General features: G+C 40.3%; 1 protein-coding gene and 1 pseudogene across 2 annotated transcripts in view; both read right to left on the bottom strand.

Moving 5' to 3' along the window:
- Nucleotides 1-25,307, bottom strand: part of GLG1 (golgi glycoprotein 1) — a 144,298-nt gene that overhangs the window by 67,101 nt on the left and 51,890 nt on the right. The window lies entirely within an intron of this gene.
- Nucleotides 14,351-15,100, bottom strand: LOC307179165 (STING ER exit protein-like; annotated as a pseudogene). The gene has a single exon. The product of its transcript is annotated as an STING ER exit protein-like (transcript).

The following is a 25,307-nucleotide window of genomic DNA, read 5'->3' as shown; positions in this document are numbered from 1 at the left end:
AATTCAGAGCATTGGAGAATCTTCAAAGTAAAGTAGTCAAAGAACATTTAAGTTACCCATGGAAAAAAAGCATTGCCATGTTTTCAGTCCATAGGACTTAAATCAGCAAATTAATGAATGTTTTAACTTCTTACTTTCCTACAGTGATAGAATGGATTATTTCCCCCAGTTTTCTACTTTTCTTTAATACAATTTGATATTCAGATCCTTCGCCCTGTAACTCTGCATAGCCTCCTGCTGTGGAATGAGTATATACCCTGCTCCACTGATGTTAGGTTAGGCCACTGACTTGCTTTGGCCAATGGGATTTTAGCAGGCATAATATGAGAAGAGGCTTTAAATGTGCTTGGGTGGTTTGGCTTGTACTCTCGCACTCCTGACATTCCCAATGCGAACAACATGTACAGAGAGCTGCTAGTACAAGGAAAAGGAGAGACACGTGGAGCAGACCTAAACCTAACCCGCAGCCCAGCGCACAGCCACCCCAACTGACCTGCACAGCCATGAGCAAGAAGAATAAATATTTGTCATTATAAGCCCTTGAAATTTTGAGGGTGTGTGTAATGAAGAAGAAAATGACTAATAAGCCCATCAGGCAAATGAAATAAGAAAAATCTCAAAACCTTTAAGTCGTAATTGGTAACTGCAATGGTTTAATTTAGCGAATTATATTAGTAAGTACAGAATACTACACCTTCTATGAAGGAATGACACAGTCCACAGAGACATAAGTGAACTGCAAATGTGGAGGTCAGTGTTTGGTTTTCATCTCTCTCGCTGTATCAATTTGCAATTGACAATAAACTGGCTTATTTTTTTTCTTTCTAGATTTAGTTTTTCTACCCACAGAGAGAAGACAATATAGGAGTGCCATGAGAACAAGGTTATGATGTTAAGCCACTGAGACTCACTGAACTGAACAGCTATAAAGAATTTCTAAGTGTAATTATGAATAATTACTCTTATAAATTTAAAAGAGCCTTTAGAATCAAAGGACAAAGTAGTGGTTCAGAGGAACAGAAAAGAGACTTGCAGAATATAAAATATAAAGTAGTATACCCAAACAGTGGGAACATGAATAATGCCAGCACAAACTAACTAGAGAAAGTATAAAGAGAAAATGCTATGGTTTGGCACTCAGCCATTTGATAAGAAACTAAGACAGAAATTTCAAGGAACAAAAACAAACATGGGTGCTGACACAGGTCTGGTTCTGAGCCTACACCATGGCCATGAGGTCCCAATCAAGTCACTTCATCAGACGTCATCTATTTCTGCAAATCTGTAAATGCAGATAGGCTTGATGACCTTTAATCTTAGAATAAGAATAGTATGAGGACTAACACCAGAATTACTAAGGTGAAAAAAGGCTGAGGATTTTTTCCTTTTATTAACAATCAGTGAAATAATACTCTGAAATGATCCCAAGAAATCAATCAACAAGTAAAAACTGAATAATTATGAACTACCCAAAACTGTGCTAGGCATTGTTGTGGGATACAGAAGAAAGGTAAGACACAAATTGTCCCTAACCTCAGGTAGTTTACAAACCAGTTATAGAAATAAAATGGTGAAATCAAGCAAGTAAGCAAGAGCAGGGACTTGACTAGGCCTGAAGGTTTAGACAGAAGAATGATTTCCAAAGGGGATGCAAGTTAGATGATCCCCTGGGGCTCAGGAAGAAAATAATGGACCTCTCTTTTTTGAAAAGCTCATGCTTTAATTTATACTTTAATGTTTTTATAATATATGTTAGAATAATTAATATTTTATGAATATATATCTACTAGAGTATGCTTAGTAATTTTTTCAAACGGTAAGAACATGATCAAGATAGAAAACTAAGAGTTGAAACCTTTCTTCTCACCAGTTTAGGAGTCCTATCCCCATCCCTACCCCTTCAAATCAGAGGCAAAGCGAAGGTTCCTAGCTGTGGAAGCAGTAAATTAGAAGCTAAGCTTTGCCACATTATTAGCTGCTCTCTATTACTCTGGAGATAGAAATCTGGACTTTGAAAAGACTCTTACATCAAGTGTTTCCTCTTTGGAATTAAAATAATTGTCCTCTTAACAACAGAAAACTGGGAGGAGAAAATTTTATGAAAAGGCTCACAAATAACTTTGTTAAATTAATGATCAAATTTTGGAAAAGAGACTGCTGAAGTTACCTATATTAATATCAAAAAAGAAATGATTATGAATAGAGGAAAGAGAAAAAAGAAAATGTGAAGCATCCCCCCAACCAAACACAGCAGTGACTAAAATAGAGAAGGAACTCAGTTAATGCTGAATGAATGATGCAGCAATAGCACTGTAGGAGAGACAAGCCCTAAGTACTTGGAGACACCTGCCTGACTCCAATAAAGAATCTGATGGGGGCTTCCCTGGTGGCCCAGTGGTTGAGAGTCCGCCTGCCGATGCAGGGGCCGTGGGTTCGTGCCCCCGTCTGGGAGGATCCCACGTGACGTGGAGTGGCTGGGCCCATGGGCCATGGCCACTGGGCCTGCGCGTCCAGAGCCTGTGCTCTGCAACGGGGGAGCCACAGCAGTGAGAGGCCTGCGTACGGCAAAAAAAAAAAAACCAGGGGCAAAATCAAGAACGGTGTACTAGGAGGACGCAGAATTCGCGTCTCCTCACAACTAGGGCACCTACCAGGCACTGGTGGGGGACCACGGACACCTAAGGGAACGGGAGGAGCCCCTAGTGACTGGGTAGGACGTGGGGTGTGGGGGTAGTGAAGCGGGAGAAGAAGCGGAGGCGGGATGGGACTGGCGCCCCTGAGGGGTGGCTGTGGGAGGGGAAGGTATCCCACGCCCGAAAGGGGAAATTGGGGAACCACTGGGACGGCAGAGGATCAAAAGGGAGCATGGCCAGGTTTACCATGCCCACGTGGGCCCCTGGGAGACTGCTGAAGACCCAGGCCTGATCCTCTGCCCACAGAGGCCCCCTCCAGCTGTGCAGGTCCTGAGGGAGTAGGAGGAAGGCAAGGCGGAGTAAAAGTAAAGGCCGGACCTCCAGGACCGGCACCCCTGAGGGGCGGCTGGGGGAGGTGAGGAGCTCCTACACCAAGCGGTACCCACCCCCGTTAGGGGGCGAGAACCTGGGAGAGAAGGTGGGGGAGGGGCACAGAGAAACAGAAGGGAACGTGGCCAGTGCGTCCCCTGTCCTCTTAGGCACCGGGAAGACTGTTGGGCTCCCGGGTCCAGTCCTCTGCCCTCGGAGCCTCCCTCCTGTGCACAGAGCCCAAGCCCCGCCCCTACACCCCCACCCCGGGCCCCACCTCTACACTGGGAGACCCCGTCCAATGAGCTGGGCCTAAACCCCACCCACACACCCTCACTCAGGGCCCTACCTCCAAACTCCGGAACCCCACACTCCAGAGGCCCTCCTTTGGATGTGCTGCCTCTCCCCTTCCCCAGGTCCTAAGCAGAGGCCCCACCCCACGCTGCAACGTGCCCGCCTAGGCCCCACTCCACGCTCAAACATCACCCCGCACCCCGACACCTGCCTAGGCCCCGCCCCACCCAAAACCCCACCCCTGCCTAAGTTCCACCTGCTCCTAAACTCCACCCCCATAGCCAAGGCTTTTTTCTTTATTTTTTTCCTTTTCCTTCTTCCTCTTTTAGATTGGGGTTCTGTTTTACCTTGTTGATTCATTGTTGTTGATTCTTTTATATTTTTATTTTTCCTAATAAATCTTTTATTTTTCTAATTTTATTTTATTTTTTATACTTTGTTAGTGATCTCTCCTTTTGGCTTGTTGCCCTCCCCCCTCTTTCTTTTCTTTTTTTTGCTGTGGTTTTATTTTACCTTACTGCAGTTGTTTCAATTATAGTTTTATTTTTCCTAATATATTTTTTATCCTTCTAATTTTATTTTGTTTCTTATTCTTTGATATTGTACAGCTCTTTTTTTTCTTTCTTTCTTCGTTTTTTTTTTTTCCTTTCACCATGCCACGAAACTTGCAGGATCTTGGTTCCCAGGCCGGAGGTTGTGTATGAGCTCCTGTGGTGGGAGCTCCGAGTCCAAACCACTGGACTAATAGAGAACCTCAGACCCCAGGGAATATCAACTGGAGTGAGGCCTCCTGGAGGTCCTCAACTCAGCACCAAGATCCAGCTCTATCTAACTGCCTGCAAACTGGAGTGCTAGATGTCTCAGGCCAAACAACCAGTAAGACAGGACTACAGTACCACCCATCAAACAAACAAAAAAAAGAAATGACAAAAAAAATATGTTACAGACGGAGGAGCAAGGTAAAAACCTACAAGACCAAATAAATGAAGACGAACTAGATAACCTACCTGAAAAAGAATGCAGAGTAATGATAGTAAAGATGATCCAAAATCTTGGAAACAGAATGGAGAAAATACAAGAAAAATTTAACAAGGATCTAGAAGAACTAAAGAGCAAACAAACAGTGATGAACAACACAGTTACTGAAATAAAAAATACTCTAGAAGGAATCAATAGCAGAATAACTGAGGCAGAAGGACAGATAAGTGAGCTGGAAGATAAAATGGTGGAAATAACTGCCAGGGAGCAGAATAAAGAAAAAAGAATGAAAAGAATTGAGGACAATCTCAGAGACCTCTGGGACAACATTAAACGCACCAACATTCGAATTACAGGGGTCCCAGGAGAAGACAAGAAAAAGAAGGGGTCTGAGAAAGTATTTGAAGAGATTATAGCTGAAAACTTCCTTAACATGGGAAAGGAAATAGTGAATCAAGTCCAGGAAGCACAGGGACTACCATATAGGATAAACCCAAAGGGAAACACACAGAGATACATATTAATCAAACTGTCAAAAATTAAATACAACAGGCTTCCCTGGTGGCTCAGTGGTTAAGAATCTGCCTGCCAATGCAGGGGACACGGGTTCAAGCCCTGGTCTGGGAAGATCCCACATGACGCGAAGCAACTAAGCCCATATGCCACAACTACCGAGCCTGAGCTCTAGAGCCCACGGGCCACAACTACTGAAGCTCGCGTGCCTAGAGCCCGAGCTCGGCAGCAAGAGAGGCCACTACAATGAGAAGGCTGCACACTGCAATGAAGAGTAGCCCCCACTCACCGCAACTAGAGAAAGCCCGTTTGCAGCAACGAAGACCCAATGCAGCCAAAAATAAATAAATAAGATAAACTTATTAAAAAAATTAAATACAAAGAAAAAATATTAAAAGCAGCAAGGGAAAAGCAACAAATAACATACAAGGGAATCCCCATAAGGTTAACAGATGATTTTTTTAGCAGAAACTCTGCAAGCCAGAAGGGAGTGGCAGGACATATTTAAAGTGATGAATGGGAAAAACCTACAACCATGATTACTCTACCCAGTAAGGATCTCATTCAGATTCAACAGAGAAATTAAAACCTTTACAGACAAGCAAAAGCTAAGAGAATTCAGCACCACCAAACCAGCTTTACAACAAATGCTAAAGGAACTTCTCTAGGCAGGAAACACAAGAGAATGAAAAGACCTACAATAACAAACCCAAAACAATTAAGAAAATAGTAATAGGAACATACATATTAATAATTACCTTAAATGTAAACACAGTAAATGCTCCAACCAAAAGACACAGACTGGCTGAATGGATACAAAAACAAGACCCATATATATGCTGTCTACAAGACACCACTTCAGACCCAGGGACACATACAGACTGAAAGTGAGGGGATGGAAAAAGATTCCATGCAAATGGAAATCAAAAGAAAGCTGGAGTAGCAATTCTCATATCTGACAAAACAGACTTTAAAATAAAGACTATTACAAGAGACAAAAAAGGACACTACATAATGATCAAGGGATCAATCCAACAAGAAGATATAACAACTGTAAATATTTATGCACCCAACATAGGAGCACCTCAATACATAAGGCAAATGCTAATAACAACCATAAAAGGGGAAATGGACAGTAACAAAATAATAGTAGGAGACTTTAAGTGGGGACACCCCACTTTCACCAATGGACAGGTAATCCAAAATGAAAATAAATAAGGAAACACAAGCTTTAAATGACACATTAAACAAGATGGACTTAATTGATATTTATAGTACATTCCATCCAAAAACAACAGAATACACTTTCTTCTCAAGTGCTCATGGAACATTCTCCAGGATAGACCATATCTTGGGTCACAAATCAAGCCTTGGTAAATTTAAGAAAATTGAAATCGTATCAAGTATCTCTTCTGACCACAAAGCTATGAGACTAGATATGAATTACAGGAAAAAACTGTAAAAAATACAAACACATGGAGGCTAAAGAATACACTACTTAATAACCAAGAGATCACTGAAGAAACCAAAGAGGAAATCAAAAAATACCTAGAAACAAATGACAGTGAAAACACGATGACCCAAAACCTATGGGATGCAGCAAAACCAGTTCTAAGAGGCAAGTTTATAGCAATACAATCCTACCTCAAGAAACAAGAATCTCAAATAAACAACCTAACCTTACACCTAAAGCAATTAGAGAAAGAACAACAACAACAACAAAAAAACCCCAAAGTTAGCAGAAGGAAAGAAATCATAAAGATCAGTTCAGAAATAAAAGGAAACAACAGCAAAGATCAATGAAACTAAAACCTGGTTCTTTGAGAAGATAAACAAAATTGATAAACCATTAGCCAGACTCTTCAAGAAAAAAGGAAGACTCAAATCAACAGAATTAGAAATGAAAAAGGAGAAGTAACAACTGACACTGCAGAAATACAAAGGATCCTGAGAGATTACTACAAGCAACTATATGCCAATAAAATGGACAACCTGGAAGAAATGGACAAATTCTTAGAAAAGCACAACCTTCCGACACTGAAACAGGAAGAAATAGAAAATATAAACAGACCAATCACAAGGACCGAAATTGAAACTGTAATTAAAAATCTTCCAACAAGCAAAAGCCCAGGGCCAGATGGCTTCACAGGCAAATTCTATCAAACATATAGAGAAGAGCTAACACCTATCCTTCTCAAACTCTTCCAAAATATAGCAGAGGGAGGAACACTCCCAAACTCATTCTATGAGGCCACCGTCACCCTGATACCAAAACCAAAGATGTCACAAAAAAAGAAAACTACAGGCCAATATCACTGATGAACATAGATGCAAAAATCCTCAACAAAATACTAGCAAACAGAATCCAACAGCACATTAAAAGGATCATACAGGGACTTCCCTGGTGGCTCAATGGTTAGGAATCTGCCTGCCAATGCAGGGGACACGGGTTCAATCCCTGGCTCGGGAGGATCCCACATGCCATGAAGCAACTGGCCCATGTGCCACAACTACTGGGCTTGCGCTCTGGAGCCCACGAGCCACAAGTGCTGAGCCCATGTGCCATGGCTGCTGAGGCCCGCACACCTGGAGCCCATGCTCTGCAACAGAAAAAGCCACTGTAGTGAGAGGCACATGCACTGCAACAAAGAGTAGCCCCCACTCACAGCAACTAGAGAGAGCCTGTGCACAGCAACAAAGACCCAACACAGACAAAAATAAATAAATAAAATATTAAAAAAAAATTAAAAAAAAACTTAAAAAAAAGGGATCATACACCATGATCAAGTGGGGTTTATCCCAGGAATGTAAGGATTCTTCAATATACGCAAATCAATCAATGTGATACACCATATTAACAAACTGAAGGAGAAAAACCACATGATCATCTCAGTAGATGCAGAAAAAGCTTTTGACAAAATTCAACACCCATTTATGATAAAAACCTCCAGAAAGTAGGCATAGAGGGAATTTACCTCAACATAATAAATGCCATATATGACAAACCCACAGCCAACATCATTTTTAATGGTGAAAAACTGAAATCATTTCCACTAAGATCAGGAACAAGACAAGGTTGCCCACTCTCACCACTATTATTCAACATAGTTTTGGAAGTTTTAGCCACAGCAATCAGAGAAGAAAAAGAAATAAAAGGAATCTAAATCAGAAAAGAAGAAGTAAAGCTGTCTCTGTTTGCAGATGACATGATACTATACCTAGAGAATCCTAAAGACTCTATCAGAAAACTTCTAGAGCTAATTAATGAATTCAGTAAAGTAGCAGGATACAAAATTAATGCACAGAAATTGCTTGCATTCCTATACACTAATGATGAAAAATCTGAAAGAGAAATTAAGGAAACATTCCCATTTACCATTGCAACAAAAAGAATACCTAGGAATAAACCTACCTAAGGAGACAAAAGACCTGTATGAAGAAAACTGTAAGACACTGATGAAAGAAATTAAAGATGATACACACAGATAGAGAGATATACCATGTTCTTGGACTGGAAGAATCAACATTTTGAAAATGACTATACTGCCCAAAGCAATCTACAGATTCAATGCAATCCCTATCAAACTACCAATGGCATTTTTCACAGACCTAGAACAAAAAATTGCACAATTTGTATGAAAACACAAAAGACCCCGAACAGCCAAAGCAATCTTGAGAAAGAAAAATGGAGCTGGAGGAATCAGGCTCCCCGACTTCAGACTATACTACAAAGCTACAGTAATCAAGACAATATGGTACTGGCACAAAAAACAGAAATATAGATCAATGGAACAGGATAGAAAGCCCAGAGATAAACCCACACACATATAGTCACCTTATTTTTGATAAAGAAGGCAAGAGTATACAATGGAGAAAAGACAGCTTCTTCAATAAGTGGTTGTGGGAAAACTGGACAGCTACATGTAAAAGAATGAAATTAGAACACTTCTTAACACCATACACAAAAAGAAACTCAAAATAGATTAAAGACCTAAATGTAAGGCCAGACACTATAAAACTCTTAGAAGAAAACTTAGGCAGAACACTCTATGACATAAATCACAACAAGATCCTTTTTGACTCACCTCCTAGAGAAATGGAAATAAAAACAAAAATAAACAAATGGGACCTAATGAAACTTAAAAGCTTTTGCACAGCAAAGGAAACCATAAAAAAGACGAAAAGACAACCCTCAGAATGGGAGAAAATATTTGCAAATGAAGCAACTGACAAAGGATTAATCTCCAAAATATACAAGCAGCTCATGCGGCTCAATATCAAAAAAACAAACAACCCAATCCAAAAATGGGCAGAAGACCGAAATAGACATTTCTCCAAAGAAGACATACAGATAGATGGCCAACAAACACAGAAAAAGATGCTCAATATCACTAATTATTACAGAAATGCAAATCAAAAGTACAATGAGGTATCACCTCACACCAGTCAGAATGGCCATCATCAAAAAATCTACAAACAATAAATGCTGGAGAGGGTGTGGAGAAAAGGGAACCCTCTTGCACTGTTGGTGGGAATGTAAACTGATACAGCCACTATGGAAAACAGTATGGAGGTTCCTTAAAAAACTAAAACTAGAACTACCATATGACCCAGCAAACCCACTACTGGGCATATACCCTGAGAAAACGATAATTCAAAAAGAATCATGTACCTCAATGTTCACTGCAGCACTATTTACAATAGCCAGGACATGGAAGCAACCTAAGTGTCCACTGCCATATGAATGGATAAAGAAGATGTGGCACATATATACAATGGAATATTACTCAGCCATAAAAAGAAACAAAATTGAGTTATTTGTAGTGAGGTGGATGAACTTAGAGTCTGTCATACAGAGTGAAGTAAGTCAGAAAGAGAAAAACAAATACCGTTGCTAACACATATTTATGGAATCTCAAAAAAAAAAAATTGGTTCTGACGAACCTAGGGACAGGACAGGAACAAAGACACAGACATAGAGAATGGACTTGAGGACACAGGGAGGGGGAAGGGTAAGCTGGGACGAGTAGCAATGACATATATACACTACCAAATGTAAAACAGAGAGCTAGTGGGAAGCAGACGCATAGCACAGGGAGATCAGCTCAGTGCTTTGTGACCACCTAGAGGGGTGGGATAGGGAGGGTGCGATAGGGAGGCTGGGAGGGAGATGCAAGATGGAGGGGATATGGGGATATATGCATACATATAGCTGATTGTTACACAGCAGAAACTAACCCACACTGTAAAGCAATTATACTCCAATATACATGTTAAAAACAAACAAACAAAGCAACCAACCCCCCAAAAACCAAAGAAAGGTAGACAGGATGAATAAACAGAACTAGTGCTCTAGACTGATTTGTTTAATGAATTTAGATGCCCACAGCTTGGGTAAGAAACTGGTAATTAGATCAACTAGGGATCTGGATTAGCTCTTTGAATAACCACAACAGATTATAAAAAAAAACTTTGCTTAGTTCATTTGGCTTTTCTAAATCAATGACTTAAATGTTTGGGGTATTATTGTACTTTAATCTCCTAACTGGGTAAATTAAGCTGAAACAGTTGATTTTAAGGCTTAATACCCCTAAGCCCTTCCTCTAGTTCTGTAAACTCAATATGGGCTTTAAGGGATAGAACTGTGGAGAAAGAACAATAGACTAGTAGAAGTATTTAGCTATAGAAGCTCTGTGATTTTATTTATTTATTTTTAATATTTATTTATTATTTTATTTATTTATTTTCTCCTTTATTTTTTTTGGCTGTGTCGGGTCTTAGTTGCGGCACATGGGCTTCTCCCTAGTCGTGGCTTGAGGGTTTTCTCTCTCTAGTTGTGGCGCGCAGGCTCCAGGGTGCGTGGAATCTGTAGTTTGCGGCATGTGGGCTGTCTAGTTGAGGCACGCAGGCTCAGTAGTTGCGGTGCACAGGCTTAGTTGCCCAATGGTATGTGGGATTTTAGTTCCCTGACCAGGGACTGAACCCGCATCCCCTGCATTGGAAGGTGGATTCTTTACCACTGGACCACCAGAGAAGTCCCTAGAAGCTCTGTGATTTTAGATGGGTCACTTCTCTAGACCCCCAAGGACAGGCTTTGGACTATAACAGGGATTTCACCACCTAGGATCCATGACAGACTTAGGAGTGAGACTGTCCTGAAACTGAATACAAACTTCTGTGTGCAAGTATATTTTCCTGAGAAGAGAATCCACAGCTGTCATCATAATCTCAAAAAGATCCATAAGTAAGTCAGAAAGACAGATATAGCATGATATTGCTTATATGCGTAATCTAAAAAAAAAGACACAAAACAGAGATACAAAACAGATACAGACTCACAAACTTAGAGAACAAATTTATGGTTACCGGGGGGGATACGGAGAGGGATAGTTAGGGAGTTTGGGATTGACATGTACACACTGCTATATTAAAAATGGGTAACCAGGGACTTCCCTGGTGGTGCAGTGGTTAACAATCCACCTGCTAATGCAGGGGACACAGGTTCGAGCCCTGGTCCAGGAAGATCCCACATGTCACAGAGCAACTAAGCCCGTGCGCCACAACTCCTGAGCCTGTGTTCTAGAACCCGCAAGCCACAACTACTGAAGCCTGTGTGCTACAACTACTGAAGCCCGGACACCTAGAGCCCGTGCTCCGCAACAAGAGAAACCACCGCAATGAGAAGCCCGCACACAAGGAAGAGTAGCCCCTGCTCGCTGCAACTAGAGAAAGCCCGCATGCAGCAACAAAGACCCATCCCAGCCATAAATAAATACATAAATAAATAAGTAAAAATAAAAAAATGGATAACTAACAAGGACCTCTTGTATAGCACAGGGAACTCTGCTCAATATTACGTAACAACATAAATGGGAAAAGACTTTGAAAAAGCACAGATACATGTATATGTATAACTGAATCACTTTGCTGTACACCTAAAACTAACATAACATTGTTAATCAACTATACTCCAATATAAAATAAAAAGTTAAAAACAAAAGAACACTGGACAGGGCTTCCCTGGTGGCGCAGTGGTTGAGAGTCTGCCTGCCGATGCAGGGGACACAGGTTCGTGCCCTGGTCTGGGAAGATCCCACATGCCGCAGAGCAGCTGGGCCCGTGAGCCATGGCCGCTGAGCCTGCGCGTCCGGAGCCTGTGCTCCGCAACGGAAGAGGCCATAACAGTGAGAGGCCCACATATGGCAAAAAAAAAAAAAAAAAAAAGAACACTGGACAGCCTTCAAGACAATACTATGGCAGTCTTCAGAATAATAATCAAAGCCAACAATGCACTGAAGTACAGTTGACCCTTGAACAACATGAGTTTGAACTATATGGGTCCACTTATATTTGGATTTTTAAAAATAAATGCACACTATGGTTTAAAAAAAAAAAGAAACACGGGTCTAAGATGGTCGAGATTCTTTCCAGCTTTCTGAGTCTATAAAAGCTGAGGTGTGGAACACAAAAATAGAGTATTTGTTGAATTCCACACCTTTTAATGCAGGTAATTTTTGTATTATGATTATGGTTTCCTACTACTTCATCTTAATCATTCTATGCTGGTCAAAGTCACAACAAACAGGTTTCAGAATATACTGCTGAAAAGCTTGAGTCTCGATGTTCTCAATTAATTCAACCATCACATTCACTTAAGAGGATGATTTTTGCAAAGAGTAGAAGTCTGGAACTACGATTTCCCCAAAGGCGAACAGGCTGAGTTAATGAGTCTGGCAGGAGAAATTAAAGGATTCACAACACTGACTTGGAAGTTGTCCCAGTTTCTGAAACAGAAATCTTGGGAATTAGACTGTGTCTAAAATATGAAACATTCTATAGTCACATCCACTGAAGTTGAACTACCCACCAGATCACACCTGATACTAAATTAAGTGGCAAGAGACTGTTTATTAATCACTAAGAGAAAACAAAAAAACAACAAAACAAGAAATCAGTAGCATTGGTGCTTTCACGGCCTTGCAAAAATCTGAAGGCTGAGCAACAGCGCGATGCCTCCTTCTGATTAGAAACATTCTGCTACAGTAGTAAGTAAATTCTTCTTCTGGGAGTTACATTAAAAACCCCGTAAACTTCCAATCATATAAGCAATTCATTTATTAACTTGGCCCAAACCACTTCACTCTTGCCCACCAAAAAAAGCACACTGAAAATAATATAGTTGGTAATGATTAGATAAACTCAGTCGTTTAGTCTGGGTAAACTTCCCCTGAGCAAGTGTAAACTGAATATTAACCCTCAGTCAGATTCATAACTAAGTTCCTTTAGTGCCTTATTCTGGCTGAGTCAGAATTAATTTTTTAATAAATTTATTTATTTATTTATTTTTGGCTGCATTGGGTCTTCATTGCTGCGTGCGGGCTTTCTCTAGTTGCAGCAAGCGGGGGCTACTCTTTATTCTGGTGCAGAGGCTTATTGCGGTGGCTTCTCTTGTTGCGGAGCATGGGCTCTAGGCGCGCAGGCTTCAGTAGCTGTGGCTCATGGGCTCTAGAGCATAGGCTCAGTAGTTGTGGTGCACGGGCTTAGTTGCTCCGCAGCATGTGGGATCTTCCCAGACCAGGCCTTGAATCCATGTCCCCTACATTGGCAGGCGGATTCTTAACCACTGCACCACCAGGGAAGTCCCCCAGAATTAATTTTTATTTGTACCCAGGATAGCTGCTAAGTATTGTTTTTCCAAAAGAACAGTGATAAACATAAGCTTCATGCCCTCCAACTGTGCTCTGATTCACTAAAGAGTTTTGCTTTTGTATGATTCTTTAACATTCATCCATCTCTTCAGAAAGGATTTATGTACAGGTTCAGTGCGAAATAAAAAGAAAAGGTATGAAACAGAGTTACAGATGCTGGCTCTCAAGTAAATTACTGTGGTAGAGGAGGTAAAACGTGAGTCTGTACCTAACGATCACACAAAGTTGAATGTGGAGTTGAAGGAGCTGATATCTTAAAGAACGAAAGAAGTACCACCACCCCTCATGAGTTAGGATGATAGAATCAGAGAGAGTCTAATGGAAGAGGGAACAATTGAGTTCAGCCTTAAAAGGAGGTTGTGATTTGGTGATGTAATACTGTGTCTAGGTTGAGGCAGATGAGAGGGGTGCTGTGAACACTAGGTGTGGAGGAGTTTGAAAGGTATATTCTGTACAGAGGGCAGAGGCTTGAGCAAGAAAGTGAGGAACTCTGTGGTGACCATTCTTAGGCTTACATATTTGGCATCTCCTAATACACAGTGAGATAACTACAAAATTTTAATAAAATCCCAACATTGGTCTAACGGTGGTTTGCCATCATCCATATTAATATGTTATGGTAAACTCAGTGCAGAGAGTGGTGCTTCAATTTACTGTTATTTACCTCTGTGCTCCCCCAATGGGTGGTGGGGTTAACAACAGGTAAATAATGTATAATTACTTTTTAATAATCGTTAAACATTTTATTAACTTTGAAGAAGGAATAAGAACAGCTACTTTAGAAACTGGAGACACTCAAGCACTGATCTATTCATAGAGCTTTTACACAGCTCAAGAAGTGTACATCATAGGGGCAAAAAATAGTACAGAAGACCTATATACAGAAAGATTCAGAAAAATCCATTTCTAGAAAGCAGATCATATGGACTCACAGACCTCACTGAATCTAGGAGAATCAAAGGGAAACAACATAAAGCCTTCTGCTGGGGCATAAAGGTAGGAACCAGTCCATGTAGTCTAAGAAAAGCTCTTTTTCCTCTTGATCTAAATGTTTGCTTCCAGCTGGGTTCAGAGAAAGGTCCTGATCATTTGAACTGATGGTTAGTCAACGTCCCTTTCATGTTTGCTTTCTTGGCTTCTAGTTCAGCTAGCTCTTGCAACTGCCTGTTGCTCAGGACTTTGCGTTCCAACTGTTTTTCTATCACTTTGGCATTCTGTGCACACAAGTCAGCAACTTCCCTAGCCTCAATCTTCTCTTCCTCTTCATCAATAGCAGACATAGTGACAGAGCTGAATGTGCCCATGTCTTTAGTCCATTTGGTCATTATCACCTTCTTAGGAGGCTCTTGTTTCTGGGTATACGTATTTCATTTTCCCAAAACCCTGGCCAAACCTGACTACTGCTCTATCCACAATGGAGGTCATGGGAGCATTCTTCAGCTGGGACTGGCAGAAGAGTGGCAGTCTACACTTCGTACACTTCTTCCTGTGCTGTCCTTCCACACCTTCAGGCCTCCAAAGATACATAGTATCTTCAACTTGTGTTACAAAATTTGTGACTGTGTTTGGCAGCATCAATTACATAGACCAATCCTGGGGACTCATGGGTAATTTCTCTGACAGTCCAGTACCAGGACCATCTGGCAACACGAAGAGTAACAGACATCAAGGGGCTTCTCACCATCATCATATTCCTCCCCAGTTCGAAGGTGTTGGAGCAGACGACTGACCAGGGCACTACTTTAGGTGTAGTTCAGAGAAACAGCCCAAAAACTCAACACCAAGAATGTTACTCAATGTTACTTCTATAGGAACATGATACAATTTAAAGGGATAAAAGATAAATAGGCAAGACCCCACACGCACAAATTAGGGCTCATTTAACCCTGGTTCTTGGACAGTCAGGGGACTATGATGAGGTCAAGACTTACTTGTCTTATACCTTTAAAATGAAAAATATCCTCAATGGCCTTTAATTCTAATTATATATATATATATATCTCCATATCTATATTATAGTGGGAATTAGCAAACGGTTCTGCTCTGGTTCAGGTAACACACTTACTCATAGATAAAAAATACTGGCAAGACTTGCTGCTTTGTCAAGTACTAATTCATTCACCTTCAATGAGGCTTTAGCTCTATTTTAAAAATATTAAAGCACAACAACCTGGCTAATTACTGGACTTAACAGCTCACACACCAAGACCGAGCAACTCTTGACTCACTGACTGAATGATCCATATCCATGAAGATGCTATGCCCCAAAATTCACATTGAGAAGCCAAATTACATCTTATTTTTGCCTAAGAAAACTCTAAAACTTGTTCAAATGACCAAATGGAAACACTCAAAATTAATAAAATTTATCATCTCCTGTGCCCAGGGCAGGGAATGACAAATAAGGATATAGTAATCTAGTTACTGAACAAAAACTGCATCATTACATTATGGCCCAAAGGATACACATTGGATTATCATTTTACAAATCTTAAAGTTTATTAGGAAATGTAAATTACAGGGCTTCCCTGGTGGCGCAGTGGTTGAGAGTCCGCCTGCCGATGCAGGGGACACGGGTTCGTGCCCCGGTCCGGGAAGATCCCACATGCCGCAAAGCGGCTAGGCCCATGAGCCATGGCCGCTGAGCCCGCGTGTCCGGAGCCTGTGCTCTGCAACGGGAGAGGCCACAACAATGAGAGGCCCGCGTACCGCAAAAAAAAAAAAAAAAAAAAAAATGTAAATTACAAAACCAAGTAATTTTCTGTACTATAAGAAATATTGTGAAGTTTTTCCCCATCCCCCCCCCCCATTTTTCTATTATGAATCAGAAATAAAGGTACCTATAAACTGTAGGAGACAGGTCATCCTCAAAAGAATTGTTTAGAGATATTTCTTTCACATACAGAGCTCATTCAACCTTTTCATCAACCTTCCATTTGGGACTGCCTAATATTGAAGAAATACAGGGATGGTTTTGTAGTGACAAGTGCTTTAAAATCCAATTATGGCCTTGCAAGGACTCTGCCTCACTTCACCATCGTGAATGAATTTTTCTGGAACTAAATCATCCTCATGAGAGCCTACTATCAGCAAGGAGAAAAAAGTTACCTCCTACCAACTCTTTTTTTTCTCTCTAGGAGACAACTTAGAAATTCAGAATCCAATTTAGTCCTAATTTGGGGGGGCGGGGAAGAAAAAAGAGGCATTCTATCAAATGCTTGGCCAGATTCCCCTTTAACCTTCAAGGGAAAGAATCTTGGACAGGTCTGTCAACGTGGCTTCCAGCCATGACAGGCACACAGATGCAAAGAGATAAAAGACCTTGTTTTTCATTGCCCAGTTTCCTGGATAAAGTCAGTTTTGGTGCCCATGTTACAAGAGTGGCACCTAGAGCATTATCATTCAGTCTAAAGTGCCTAACGTTTATAAACTATTTTGCAGACAATTCATCAAAAAGGACATACTTCCTCTGAACTGTGAGGCTGCAATGACTACTACTACTATGGCAACACTACAAAAATACAGTACCAAAATTCTTCTGAAATAGCTACTCACAGTATTTTTCATACCTCATAAAAACAGACACCATATAATAGATCCCCTCATTTCATCGTGTTTGAGAGGAAACATGGTAGAAAGAATTCTGGATTAGGAGCCAAAAAACTTAAGTTCTGATTCCAGTTCCATTGTATATTGATTGCATAACAAGCCTTGATCAAGTCACATAATTCTTCAGGCTTCAAATTTCATGTCTACAAAACAGATAAATCCTGCTTTACGTACTTCACAGGGCTGTTATGAGTAGAATTATTTAAAAGGCCTTTGAAAATTATACAGGGCCTTCAAATATAAGATAATACTGGCCCTTCAGTCTCTGCACATAATCTAATCAAATAAACATCAAAAGCAACATTACTGCTTTCTAGTAGCCCATAATTCATGCAGGAGAAGAATAAGAATTCAAAATAAATGACATACATATTTGATTGTATTTGTATATACTATCTCTGAAAGGACACATAAAAATATTGACTTTCACTATATACCCTTTTGCACTTTTTGAATTATGTACCACATGCAAAAAAGAAGAAAAAAGAAGAAAAATCAAAGATAATTCCACTTTAAGACATAAACATAGACACCTTTGAAAATATATGGAATACATATTCATGGTTGGGGCACCGAGGAAATTTAATGATATACCCTCCTCAGTCCGTATTTTTCTCTTTTTTTCTCTTCCACTGTCTATTCCAAATAGGGTAGTGGTGGGGAGGAAATATAGAATATCAACATCTTCTGGGACATGGCAAGTGGAAATCTGGCCCTTTTAAGAGTCCTACAGGGGACTTCCCTGGTGGGGCTGTGGTTAAGAATCTGCCTGCCAATGCAGGGGACATGGGTTCGAGCCCTGGTTCAGGAAGATCCCACATGCCATGGAGCAACTAAGCCCATGCGACACAACTACTGAGCCTGCGCTCTAGAGCCAGCAAGCCACAACTACTGAAGCCCACGTGCCCTAGAGCCCACGGGCCGCAACTACTGAGACCGTGTGCTGCAACTACTGAAGCCTGCACACCTAGAGCCCACGCTCCACAACAAGAGAAGCCACCGCAACGAGAAGCCTGCGCACCATAACAAAGAGCAGCCCCTGCTCGCCGGAACTAGAGAAAGGCTGCGCACAGCAACGAAGACCCAGCACAGACAAAAATAAAATAAATGAATGAATGAATGAAAGAAGAAATGTGTATTTAAAAAAAAAAAAAAAGAGTCCTACATTGGTAGTTCTACTCTAAGAAAAGCACATTAACAATTTTTGGCCTCGTTTTCCCAGTGTGGTCAACTGTTACATGGGAGTTTTAAAATGAGAGATGAAAACAAAATTCTCTGAAGAACATTATAGGAATTATGAGAAGAATGTCATCCTCATACACTGTTGGTGGAATTGTAAACTGATGCAACAGCTATGGAAACAGTACAGAGATTCTTCAAAAATTTACAAATAGAACTACCATACGATTCAGCAATTCTCCTCCTGGGTATTTACCTGAGGAAAACAAAAACACTAATTTGAAAAGATATAAGCACCCCTATGCTCACTGCAGCATTATTTACAATAACAAAGATATGGAAGCAGCCTAAGTGCCCATCAACAGACGAATGGATAAAGAAGATATGGTATACACACATACACACACACATAATGGAATATTACTCAGACATAAAAAAGAATGAAATCTTGTCATTTGCAACAACACGGATGAACCCAGAGGGTATTATGCTAAGTGAAATAAATCAGACAGAGAAAGACAAACACTGTATGATATCACTTATATGTGGAATCTAAAAAAAAAAACACAAATGAACAAACATAACAAAACATAAACAGAGTTACAGATACAGAGAAGAAACAGATGTCTGCCAGGGAGAAGGAGGGTAGGGGGAAGTAAGAAATAGGAGAGGGGTATTAAGAGGTATAAACTTCCAATTGCAAAATAAATGTCATGGGTATGAAATGTACAGTGTGGGGGATAGAGTCACTAACCATGTAATATCTCTGTATGGTGACATAAGCAACTGGACTTATCATGGTGATCATTTTGGAATGAGGAGAAACATTGAATCACTATGTTGTATAACAGCAGCTAACATAGTGTTGTAGGTCAATTATATTTCAAGAACAAACAAATAAACAAACAAACTCATAGAAAAAGACATCAGATTTTTTTTTTTTTTTTTTTTTTTTTTTTTGCGGTACGCGGGCCTCTCACTGTTGTGCCCTCTCCCGTCACGGAGCACAGGCTCCGGATGCGCAGGCTCAGCGGCCATGGCTCACGGGCCCAGCCACTCTGCGGCATGTGGGATCTTCCTGGACCAGGGCACGAACCCGTGTCCCCTGCATCGGCAGGCGGACTCTCAACCACTGCGCCACCAGGGAAGCCCAAGACATCAGATTTGTGGTTACCAGAGAAGAAGGGCAGGGGGTGGGGAGGGTAAGAGGAATTGGACAAAGGCAATCAAAAAGTACAAACTTCCAGTTATAAAATAAATAAGTACTAGGGATGTAATGTACAACATGATAAATATAATTAACACTGCTATATGTTATACATGAAAGTTGTTGAGAGTAAATCCTAAGATTATCATCACAAGAAAAAGAATTTTTCTATTTATTTAATTTTGTACTTCTAAGAGATGATGGATATTCACTAAACTTTTGTCATAATCACTTCATGATGTATGTAAATCAAATCATTATGCTGTATACCTTAAACTTATACAGTGCTGTATGTCAATTATATCTCAATAAAACTAGAAGGGAAAGAAAAGGAACAGAATGTCAATTTTAATACGGTACCTTTTATACTCTTTATTCTCCATCTCAGATGATTTGGAACAGCTGAATATAGGTACAAATGTGTCAAAACAGTGGCTACTACAGCCAAATGCAACGTGGGAAAGGAGACTAAAATAGAGACAAAATTTCCAGACATCTGACAATACTATTAATGTTTATACCCAGTAGATCTGGAATGATTCTATCAATGTAGCTCATTACCTCCAATCCAACTATGCTACTTCTATAATTGTGAAAAGATAAAACCAAAAAATGGATATAAGATTACAGGATGCAAAAAAAGTCCTGAAATTAAATATAATTTCTCATGCTCCATACCCAAGTATCTAAAAATACCACATTTCTTCCATACTGACTAGTGGTGAGTGCACTGTTTACTTTTACTGGCCTGATGAGAAGAAGCCAATAGGGCTGAATTGCCAAACTGTACAGAACCCTTTCTGTATAACCCACTTCAGATGATTGGTGCTGCTTAAGAGAACAGCTGTGATTCAGGGACTGGCCTTCTATCTGAATTAAGTCTGCAACTACATTGCATAATTCTGAAGGATGTGCAAGTTTTGAAGCAGGAATGCACAGGAGATAAAAATTCAGTTAAATGAGAGAGATGAAGAACTTTAAAAAAAATATTTTACTTATTTATTTATTTATTTATTTTGACTGTACCGGGTCATAGTTGCGGCATGCAGGATCTTCATTGCAGTGTGAGGGATCTTTAGTTGCAGCATGCGGACTTCATAGTTGTGGTATGCGGACTCTTAGTTGCGGCACGCATGTGGGATCTAGTTCCCCGACCAGGGATTGAACCTGAGCCCCCTGCATCGGGAGCACGAAGTCTTGACCGCCAGGGAAGTCCCAATGAAGAACATTTGAGTAGGTCTTCCCTGATGGCGCAGTGGTTAAGAATCCGCCTGCCAATGCAAGGGACATGGGTTCAAGCCCTGGTCCAGGAAGATCCCACATGCCATGGAGCAACTAAGCGGGTGTGCCACAACAACTGAGCCTGAACTCTAGAGTCCGTGAGCCACAACTACTGAGGCTGCATGCCACAACTACTGAAGCCTGCGTGCCTAGAGCCCGTGCTCTGCAACGAGAGAAGCCACCGCAGTAAGAAGCCCGCGCACAGCAACGAAGAGTAGCCCCCGCTCGCCACAACTAGAGAAAGCCTGCGTGCAGCAACGAAGACCCAATGCAGCCAAAAAAAGAACAGTTGAGTATGGTAAGTTGGAATGGGGGAAGAAGAGTACCTGATACCTTAACACCAGTGGATGCTTAAATGGACTTGAAAAGTGGTAGAGGAACAGCAAAGAGTTATCACATAAATAGTCTCCTCTCAAAAGAGAGTCACATGGAGAAACTGAAAGGGCAAAAGAAATCACTATTGAACAGGGACTTCCCTGGTAGTCCAGTGGTTAAGAATTCACCTTCCAATGCAGGGGACCCATGGTTCAATCCCTGGTCGGGGAACTAAGATCCCACATGCTGTGGGGCAACTAAGCCCGCATGCCGCAAATACTGAGCCTGTGTGTTGCAACGAACTGAGATCCTACAAGCCGCTCAGCACGGCCAAAAAAAAAAATCCCATTAAAGCCACTTGGCCTCAGACCTCAAAGCCATTTAAATATCCCATTTTTTACTTCTTCCTGTCAAGGTGGTATTCTCCTTTACTGTAGTAAGTTCTAATAAATTCAGCTTTGCTTTATTAACAGATTGGTGAAATTTGGAGGAGTTCATCAGGTTCTATGCCAATAGATCCTTCAACATCCAGTTCAAAGGCATTTAGGGCTGAACAGGGAAAAAATTGATATATTTTAAAAACAATCTTCTGGGGTTAACAACATCAGTAATATACATAAAATCTACAGAAATCTTCAAAAGTTTTCCATATTTCTTCTTGCTTAGATAATATCATTCTATAGTCGGTAGAACAAAGGTACATTAATTGTATGTTAATAATTACCATTATATCAAACTATAAAGGCTGAAATGATAGAATTAAACACTCTGGGAAATATTGAAAAATTAATATAAACATTAATAAAGATGCAATATTTAATAAGAATTATCCATAATCTCTAAACCACATCTTTGCCTTTTAAAGTGGTAATTTTCTATTATAAAATTGATTTGAAACGAAAGTGCAAAGAACAAAAAACCAGGAGGATTCTTTTGCTGGGAAGTTCAGTTGAGCCAATGATCACTATATGACCTGAATATATAATAATTCCCCACACTTCAGTTACAATAGGTAGGAAACTGAATAAAAAGCAAGACAGTTTGACTCCAATTGGCTAACTAATATGATTCTATAAAAACAGATAATTAGGGCTTCCCTGGTGGCGCAGTGGTTGAGAGTCCACCTGCCGGTGCAGGGGCACAGGTTCGTGCCCCGGTCCGGGAAGATCTCACACGCCGCGGAGTGGTTGGGCCCGTGAGCCATGGCCGCTGAGCCTGCGCATCCAGAGCCTGTGCTCCGCAACGGGAGAGGCCACAACAGTGAGAGGCCCGCGTACCGCCAAAAAGAAAAACAGATAATTACCTTTTTGAGGAAGGAGAAATACTGTTATAGAAATAACTGGGAGAGGTGAAAGGAGACAGGCAGAACAATCACAGATCCTTTTAGAATTATTATTATTTTTTTGCCGTATGCGGGCCTCACTGTTGTAGGAAGGCAACTTCAGTTTACGTAGTTCAATTACATTAGGATAAACTAGAGTAAAGGAATACATTAATTTAGGAAATTAAGGTAGAAAAATCTTATCCTAATGGAAAGAAAAGTCTTTAAATCACTTCACCAAGTTTGCTCGGCACAACTGTGTGTGGAATTTGTCTTGCTCCTCACTCTAATCTCTCAATCTAATATCCATATACAAATCCAGGTTAGATATCTGTTTTGAACTTCATTTAGGTTTTTGTTTCTAAGTAAACATCAGAAGTTAAATAGTTTTGATTTTGTTCTCTCAACTGTTTTAAGGCTCCAAACAACCTCTGTATTTGGTTGTATTTAAGTCCAACTGTTTAGATGCAAGTATCTTTAAATATGCAAACAAACCAAGGCTCTTAGTCATCTAAAATCGCTTTTCTAAATTTTACTTGGTAAATGTTTCTAGCCCACTGCTGGCAATCAATGCACTTCTCTCATCACATCAAACTCCAGTTGATTCATTTTGTGAAAGTAAATGCTGCTTGTCAGCAACTGTCAATTTTAATAAGCAAGACTGATGCCTTTGACAATTCAGTCAATGCCATGCATCTGTCTGGGTTTGTTACTTTAAATCACCTGACAGCCACCTGTGAACAGATCGTACAAAGCAGTGTAAAAGTGGTCCAGGGTTACACTACCATAATTCTTTCAAATACACTCAGACCTTACAACAGTATCTTTAAAATTTTGATCATCACAGTTATTATTCTTCAGAAGAGTACTGGGAAATCTAATGTCTAAAATAGAAGCCTTTGATTTAGGGTCTCTGAATCTTTAGTCTACACCAGAAATATAGAAGATAAGGATCTATGACTGGAGGAAAGTTCACTATTTCAAAGATAATATTTTAAATTCTGACATGTGATACAAATGAAATGCCTCATGGACCACAGAAAGAGGACAGAACAAGTAACATAAGTGAGCCACAGAAAGCACACAAGCGTTTTCCCAACTGAAATCTTACTAAATAATCCACATCACAGAACTCGACTGGGGAAAGGCTCTCTGCATTAGGCAGGGCATAACTATACCTATTCAGAAGCAGGACTTAATATCTAATAACCCCAAACATATTTTTGTTTCAGTTTCAGAAGAAAGAAAAAAAAAGACTGGGGAGAGGGGAACAGTAGAAAGTCAATTTTGGATTGCTTTCTCTCTTGCTTTTGGTGCCAAGGAATATTTTTAACCGTTTACCTAGACTCTCTATGATCCTTATTTTCACCTCAGTATGCAAGAAGAAAAGATTCAAGCATTTACCTGAGACTTCTCTCTGTAATATGGACTAAATAAAATCCATAAAATGCAACATTCTAAGACTTATTTAAAATACACACTTCGGGGACTTCCCTGGCTGTCCCGTGGTTAAGACTTCGCCTTCCAATGCAGGGAGTGCGGGTTCGGTCCCTGGTTGGGAAGCTAAGATCCCACATGCCTTGCGGCCAAAAAACCCAAAACATAAAACAGAAGCAGTATTGTAACAAATTCAATAAAGACTTAAAAAAATTTTTTTTTTAAATAAATACACACTTCAATTGTAAGCTGTACTGTACTCACCTTTATGTCTACTCTGAGTCACCTGTCTGGTTAAGAATCTTACAACATTATGAATGTTGGTGGCTAGTTATGCCACTAACATAAAGAATTCAGAAGCATATACATAAGCCAAAATATGTGATTCATGACCGATTTTAAAAGAAAAATTTAGGACATAATTCATACGAGATATCTTATTATCATCTAATTAAGTAACTTACTAAAAACCTTTAGCCAGAATTTTAATTTTTAAACTTCATCTCAAAATTACCAAATACACATTTCTTTTTTCAGGTATAGAAGAGTTTATTTTACATCATAGTACATTGTGAATACCAAATACACATTTTAAAACATAAAATAATATGGGATAGTTTTGGTCTAACAGCCAGTTAATGAAGTTTGAAAAGAAAGATAAGTGAAGGTATTAATATTCCCTTTCCAGAAGGCTTGACACTGAATAAATGATCTCAACATCCATGACTTACCAAGTAATTTATTAGACTGGTTACTAAATTGTTCCTGCTTCCGAAACAAAGAAACAGTGCATAGGAATTGGAAACCGACTTCCCTGGTTTAAAAGAGTCTCTTATAAGTTCATTTTGGTGCCATTAAAAATTCCTAAGTTTTTCTGACAGCTCATACAACTCAATACAAAAAAAACAACCCAATCGAATAATGGACAGAAGACCGAAACAGACATTTTTCCAAAGAAGACATAGAGATGGCCTATAGAGATGGCCAATAGGCACATGAAAAGATGCTCAACATCACTAATTATTAGTGAAATGCAAATCAAAACTACAGTGAGGTACCACCTCACACTAATCAAAATGGCCATTACTGGGCTTCCCTGGTGGCGCAGTGGTTGAGGGTCCGCCTGCCAATGCAGGGGACACGGGTTCGTGCCCTGGTCTGGGAAGATCCCACATGCCGCGGAGCGGCTGGGCCCGTGAGCCATGGCCGCTGAGCCTGCGCGTCCGGAGCCTGTGCTCCGCAACGGGAGAGGCCACAACAGTGAGAGGCCCGTGTACTGCAAAAAAAAAAAGGCCATTATTAAAAAGTCTACAAATAACAAATGCTGGAAAGGCTGTGGAGAAAAGAGAACCCTCCTACACTGTTGGTGGGAATGTAAGTTGGAGTAGCCACTATGGAAAACAGTATGGAAGTTCCTCAAAAAACTAAAAACAGAGTTGCCATATGATCCAGCAATCATACTC

This window comes from Stenella coeruleoalba (assembly GCF_951394435.1).
Source record: "Stenella coeruleoalba genome assembly, chromosome: 20".
In the NCBI taxonomy this organism is placed as follows: domain Eukaryota; kingdom Metazoa; phylum Chordata; class Mammalia; order Artiodactyla; family Delphinidae; genus Stenella; species Stenella coeruleoalba.
This window is presented reverse-complemented; position numbering and strand designations above follow the sequence as displayed.